Here is a 7,635-nt window from a genome sequence, read left to right as displayed (position 1 = left end):
TACGAGTACATCAAATAAATTGATTGATAGTTATTCTTGTTGAATGTTTTACTCGTTTTAACTCATCATTTCTTGAAAATTTTAAAATCCATATATAAACCAATTTTAGATAATATTAAATAAAAACCTACCTCAAAATATTAAAATTGTAGGGAATATTTATATTATTTAGGTATAATTTAGAGCACGTCAACAAGTGATTCGTCTTGCTCCTTCTCGAATGAATAGATGTTACCTGTTAGCCAATTCGATTTAGAAGGTGGAAAGAATTTTATTGGAAAAGCTTCAGTCATTCTGGTTCAGGTTGTAATATAATTGGCTGGTAAGGAAGTCAGACATGTTAGGGCTTTTCCATCAAGTGAGGGAAAGAAAAAATCGACAGCCTAATTATTCCCTCTGTAATGTCCTTGATCATGACACACTTCTAAAAAGAATGTGATATAAGCGTTCAGAGATTCATCTTGGAGACCATTGAATTGTCATGACTCTGGATCATTTGAATGACCATAGGTGGAACAGAAAGTTTGCATTCACTCCTAGTCGAACGATGCTCCCAAGGAAACCTGACTAGTTTCTAGATCCTTTTATTCAGATCTTTCCTCATGGGTAGCTCACATATTTTACCAACTTGCTTGATTTGTTCATCTATTATGGGTTAGATTTCAAGCACTAGGTTAACGATTGATACTTAACCTAGAGATAGAACGAAATTAATGTAACTAGCATAACTTCATTGAAAGACAGATCTAGTAATCCACACAAACATATCAATAAATCAATAACAATATGCAATCATACACATCATAAGTTAATGATAACTAACTATTTAATCACACAATCGTAACAAAACATCCATTAACATAACATAATTAGCTAAGATTCGTCGTAGTCTAATCAGGTATGAGACGGTTATAAGATGGTTAGCCTGCCATAGAAAGATTTAAACACATAACGCAAATAAAACATAATCGTAGGGTTCGAGTTACTTCGAAAGTAATGATCTGGATCCGTTGGAAACGTGGTTGCATAGTCGAAGCATTAGATGATTAGATCTTCAATCCCGAGCATCCTAGACTTAATTGATGCTTCCTCGGGTTGATTATAGCTTTAGGAAATCGTCCACGACCGTCACAAAAGCCACCAGGTCTTCCTTTGGTCGTCTCCTCTTGTTTATAGACAACAATTCGCTTAAATATGTGCGTTTTATGTTTTCCACGTCTGCGCAGTTTGTGCAGGCTTTTAGGGGCAGACCGCACCACGTGTCCATTAAGGGCCTGCTTTTTGAATTTTTCTCTACGTAACTATTTGTTATAGGGCACGGACCGTACGTTTCTAGAATTTTTCCTGCTTCTTCAAATTTTCATTTCTATCATGTTTTCACCCTCATAATCCTCCAAATATTTCTAGGGAGATGAAATTACTCATATATAACAGTTACTAGTTTGAGACCCGTCTATTATACGGGTAGTTCTTAAAAATACAATGTTTAGACTAAACCCAATGCAAGCATTTAGCTTGCATTTGGGCTGACCTGGATTCTGCAGTTATGCAATTTTGCAATGGGTGGTTTTGCATTTAAAGGATTTGCATGTCACTACGTGCGTGATATTTGGGAGTTGGTGGGCCAACTAAGAGTCAAACTACTCTTCTCCTTTATTTTCATTTGGTGACAGGTAATTAATTAATAAATTAATTATAAAAGTGGTGATTATGTGGAATTGTAAGTATAGATTTGGATATATGTAGGATTAGAGAGAAAATATGTGCTTTTGGTGCATTTGTGAAACGCTGATGTGGCTGATGACTAGACACTTTTTTTAGTGCATTTAGTCCTTTGCATTGGTGATGGTCTTAATAAATAATCGATATAAAGAAACAATAAACCTATTCAACACTATTTCACAGTCATTGACAATAGTCTTTAAAACAATTTTAAAGTAAAAGATTTTTATAAATATCAAATATTTGAAAAAAAATAGGAAGTAAATATTAAATTACCAAATTTTGAACCATAAATTTTAAAAATGGTAAATATTATTTTACTGTTATAAATTTGTTAAAAATTGTGAGGTTTAATGTGAGATCGACAAGTGGCAAAATTTGTATCTTTTTATTTAAGAGTATAGAAGTATAGATATAGATATAGATATAGATTAACATATTCATAGAAAATTACCGCTAAACAACGTCAAATATATACGGGCATTTTCGTGTTAAAAAACATTTGTTCATGCGGACACATCATTACATTAAAGTTACATGTGTATAATTAAAGTCACAAGTTATTCATTTTAATTGATAGTATATTAATAAGAATAATATTAATAATAGGTTTGTATACAAGCCGATCATAGGAAAGAAAAGCTCGTTCGATTTTTCTAAAACGCGTTTATGATTATACTTTAAGTTATTGTTTTTATAAGCACATTGATAGTATATTATAAAAATAATATGAATTTTGTTTATATGCAAGTGACTAGTACAAGGACTAAAGTCGCCTCCTATGAGGGGCGCATAAGAACTAATAGAAAAATGGATGACGTTGGTACCAGTGAATAAGAGTGTTATAGAATTTAAATTAAAACTTAAGTTATGATATGTAAAAAGGTTCCTTTTTAGATTGAAAAGGTCAAGCATGTCAAACCATACGGGCCAAAACCATAAACTACCCTTGAATGAACTAACCGACAAACCTAACAATTAATCCAAAATCGTGGATTACTCTTAATAAATTGTTATATATAAATTGTAAATATATAAATATATATTAAAAATAATTAGGACATCATCCGGTCCGACTTCATGGGCCAATCCAACCTGTTACCAAGTAAGGGGAACAGATCAATATTCGGTCCGAGTCTGAAAACGTTAACAAAAAAAGGAAAATGGCAGGACTCCCTTAATACTCTATGTTAATATATGTCATTTTTCGTTCCAAAGAGATGGATTTTTCATATTTTTAATTCCAGCAATTACAACTCTAATACTAACAATGAGTTTGTTACAAACAAATGTTGTCACTTAAAGCGTGGGGAAACAAGAATTTCAAGTGGGCTTGCCTTGGAATTTGTCATTCCAACGCTCGCAGTCATATCAACTAGTGCACCGTTCGGAGTTGACATCTCAAAGTTTTGTAGTAAAGTGGCTAGAACTGTGTGTAACATTTGTAATGCTAAGCGTGTCCCAGGACAAGACCTTCTTCCCGCACCAAAAGGGATCAACTCAAAATCAGCTCCCTTAACATCTACATCCTTTTGGTTTGGGGTTAAAAACCTCTCTGGTTTAAACTCGCATGGGTCTGGCCATATGTTTGGATCACGATGAAGCTTCTACATATTAATTAATAGCCATGTGCCTTTTGGGACATTGTAGCCGGCTATGGCACAGTCTTCTGAAAAGGCTCTAGGACCACCAAGGAATGCAGCTGGGTATAGTCGCAATGCTTCTTTTACTATTGCTTCTAGATAGACCAGATTTATTATATCTGATTCGTTTACTTGTCTATCTTTGCCCACATGTATGTCTAGCTCTTCTTGGGCTTTTCGAAGAGTGTTAGGGTTGTTCAGTTGTATCTGCACTACTTACAATAAGAGTCTATAAAACATGTTAATTAGTATGTGTAACATGTGTATAAAAACATGTTCAATAATACCGTCTTGATTTTGTCTAGACATATGTATAAAGTGTCAAGGACTCAAGGTTGTGCTAAATATACCCTAGCTAATTTTTTTTATTGAATGCACCCCTTTCCTCAAATAAATTAGTCATTTGATTTCTCTATTTTGCTCACCATGTGTGTATGCTTAGCATATAAGAGCACATTTAGCCAACCCCTATTAGAATGCTCAGATGTCTAGACAAAATCTGGAGAACATGCCAAGGATATATATGCTTCTAATCTGATATTTCAGAAAACGGAATAGGTCCAAAACCTCCATTAGAACTATGTATATTTTCTAGAGGTGGCAATATGAGTGGGTTGGGTTGAATTTGGGTGTTGGGTCAAGATGGGTATGGGTCAGGATGGATTTTTAAAATAGAGGATTAGGATGGGTATGGGTCAAGATGGGTAAAGTTAATCCATCTTGACCCAAGTAAAGGTTAAAATGCAAAGGGTTTCAAAAACCCCTCAAAAAAATATTCAAAAAATTTAATAAAAAATTAATAACTCAAAATATAAATCAAAAACGCAAAAACTAAAATAACTAAAATGTCTCTCATGCCGTCCTCGTTCATTAAAAAAAATATAAAAAAAAATAATAATAAAAAACAAGCTTGAAATCAGATGAGGTGATGTAGCTATTATTGACTATAATTGGTTTTGAAAATTTTTAACGCTATATATAGATGGTTTTTAAAAGTGTAGGTTTGCGTTTGTTTTGACAGGAGGATGCAAACTCATTAATATTGTGTCTTTTTATATATATTAATTCATTAAACATATAATTTGATTTTACTCCACTTGTAATATTAATTTTTTTTTTTAAATTAAAGATACTTATTTTTTTTCTTTTTAGTTAGAATGCTGATAAGAACTAAAAAAAAAGGTTTTCTTACAAAAACAATTCTTTTTTCTGTTTACATGATTAAAAAATACTTTATTTTGAAAAAAAAATCTTGATTCCTAATAAAATTTATCGCTGATTGTCAAACTACGCGTTTAGTAAATCAAATTAAATGTTAAACAAGTTATTGAAAAGAAAAAAATGAAAAGATGATTTGACTTAATTTCCTAGGAACCGAATCACTTTCCAAAACTACCAATAAACGTTTTATTATCATATTTTTAGGAGAAAATTATTGTTTATGTCCATGTGGTTTTATGACGGAGGCACAATGAGTCCTCGAAAATTTTTTTGAACTGGTTGAGTCCATTTGGGTTCAAAAATGAACCAATTGAGTCCCTGCATTTACTTAATTGGTTAGTTTTAGGGGTAGATTTGGCATTTTACTTCTATATATATACATTTTCACTCTGAATATTTGAACTTTTATAATTGGTCACGTTGAGTCCCGTTTCCCTTTAACAAAAATAAATGAACTAAACTAATTTTTTTAACAAAAGTAAATAAACTGAACCACTTTCCGCCAAAAATTAACGAACCGAACTCCTTTCTAACAACAAAAATTAACAAAAACTCATTTTTATCAAACTAAATGAACCGAATCACTTTTTTACAAGTACTTCATTTCGTTTAATAAAAATAAACGAATCGAACTACTTTTTTTAACAAAAAGAAAGAAACCGAACGTATTTTTTAACAAAACCAAACAAATCAAACTACATTTCTAAAAATAATAAACGAACCGAACTTACTTTTTAACAAAAATAAACAAACCAAACTTATATTTTAACAAATATAAACGAATCAAACTACTTTCTTTTACTAAACGAACCGAACCACTTTTTTTACAAGTAGTGTAGTTCATTTCGTTTAACAAAATTAAACGAATCCAACTACATTTTAACCAAAAAAGAAACGAAACAACCTTATTTTTTAACAAAAATAAACAAATCGAACAACTTTTTAACAAAAATAAACTAATCGAACTATTTCTTTGACAAAAATAAACTAACCGAACTACTTTTTTAACAAAATAAAATACCGAAATACTTTTCTTTAATAATAAATAAACCCGAACAACTTTTTTTTAACTAAACTAAACGAATTGAACAATTCGCTTTAACAAAAACAACCGTATCGAACTACTATTTAAAAAAAACAAATAAGCGAACCAAGCTTAGTTTTAACAACAAAAAAACAAAAACGAACCAAACTAATTTTTTAACAAAAATAAATGAACCAAATTTATTTTAAACAAAAATAAGCAAACTGAACTTTTTTTTAACAAAAATATCGTTATAGCTTGCACTAAGGTGGAGTTCGATTCTGTTACTTATTTTAGAAGTAGTTACGTTCGTTTAGTTTAGTAAAAAAGTAGTTTAGTCCGTCTATTTTTGTTAAAAAGGTAGTTCGGTTCGTTTATTTTTGTTAAAAAAGTAGTCTGGTTCGTTTATTTTTGTTAAATAGTAGTTTGATTCGTTTGTTTTTGTTAAAAAATAGTTTGGTTTGTATTTTTTTGTTAAAAAAGTTTGGTTCGTTTATTTATGTTAAAAAAATTAGTTCGGTTTGTTTATTTTTGTTAAAAAAAGTTCGGATATTTTATTTTTGTTAAAAAAAATCCGGTTCATTTATTTTTGGTTGATTATGGTTTGGTTGGTTGATTATGGTTTGATTGGTTATAGTTTGGTGGTTAATTCTTTAATTTGGAGGAAATTTTTAAAGAGTGACTAAAACTGAACAATCACTTAACCGCAAGGACTCATACGGATCATAAAAAGGGTAAGCTAGTAATTCCACAGCGACCAGGACTCAAATTGTTCATTTCTGAAACCACATGGACTCAACCAGTTCAAAAAAATTTTTGGGGGAGAATTGTGTCTCCGCCCTAAAACCACAAGGACGCAACCACAAGGACGCTAACAGTAATTTTCTCTAATTTTAAGCCACCCAAGATAAGCCTGAATTTTGATGTTTTGGTTTTAGAAGATATAATTGTTTTGTTTGATTTTGATTAATTTGTTGTGTACTACAGGATATAATTCTGGCAGTTTATGTTAATGTTTCAAATAACATCGAATGGGCAATGGCGGAGATGATTAACGAGCCAAGGATACTCGATAAAGCTGTCCTTGAGCTTGATTTGGTGGTCGGAAAGGATAGATTGGTTCATGAATCTGATCTACATAACCTAAATTATATCAAAGCATGTGTTAAAGAGGCTTTAAGGTTGCACCCTGTTGCACCTTTCAATCTCCCTCATGTGACAACTGCTGACTCTACTATTGTCGGATACTTCATACCAAAGGGAAGCCATGTGATGGTGAGCCGGATTGGGCTAAGTCGGAACCCTGATGTCTGGGATGACCCACTGACTTTCAATCCAGACCGTTACATGAACGGTAATAAGGAAGTGGTGTTAACTGACCACAACCTTCATACGTTTTCGTTTAGCACTGGTCTGCGGGGGTGTCCTGGTGTCTTGTTGGGTTCGACAATGACCACAATGCTTCTTGCTAGGCTCGTTCAAGGATTCACGTGGGAGTTGCCCCCTAACAAACCACATGTTGATCTCAAGGAAAATATGCATGATTTAGTAAAGGCTAAGCCATTATTCGCCTTAGCCAAGCCTCGTCTACCTCATCATGTTTATCCTACTCTATGAAAAAGTTATGTGTACATTTGTAACATGAATGTGATGTCATAAAATAAATAATCGTATATTAATTTAATTTTGTGCCATGCAAAAATTATGAAAATTCATTTGTATCCGACAAGCTAAAACAAAGTAAAGAACTGAGCCTAGCAACAAGCAATTGAATAGGTCAGAACCAAGGCATGTGATTAGGGGTGGTAGATGTGACACATGGGTTGAATGAGTTGTATTAAATTGTATATAATGGGTCAGAATGGGTCAAATTAAAAAAAAAAGATTGAAATGGGTCAAAACGGGTTGACATTTCTTGAGGTTTTTTTTTAATTTTTTTTATGGAACGAGAAAAACAGAGGAAACTTTTTAGTTTTTTCACTTTTTTAGTTTTAGATTTATATTTCGAGTTATTATTTTTAAATT

At 32.0% G+C, this 7,635-nt stretch overlaps 1 pseudogene; it reads left to right on the top strand.

Annotated features, from left to right (window-relative positions):
- The first annotated feature begins 228 nt into the window (after positions 1-228).
- On the top strand, positions 229-7,227 carry LOC143570479 (phenylalanine N-monooxygenase pseudogene; annotated as a pseudogene).
- Positions 7,228-7,635: the final 408 nt, after the last annotated feature.

This window comes from Bidens hawaiensis, unplaced genomic scaffold (genome assembly GCF_021521415.1).
Source record: "Bidens hawaiensis isolate Kalapana, Puna unplaced genomic scaffold, B.hawaiensis_p1.1 tig00001269_1, whole genome shotgun sequence".
NCBI classification, from domain to species: domain Eukaryota; kingdom Viridiplantae; phylum Streptophyta; class Magnoliopsida; order Asterales; family Asteraceae; genus Bidens; species Bidens hawaiensis.
This window is presented reverse-complemented; position numbering and strand designations above follow the sequence as displayed.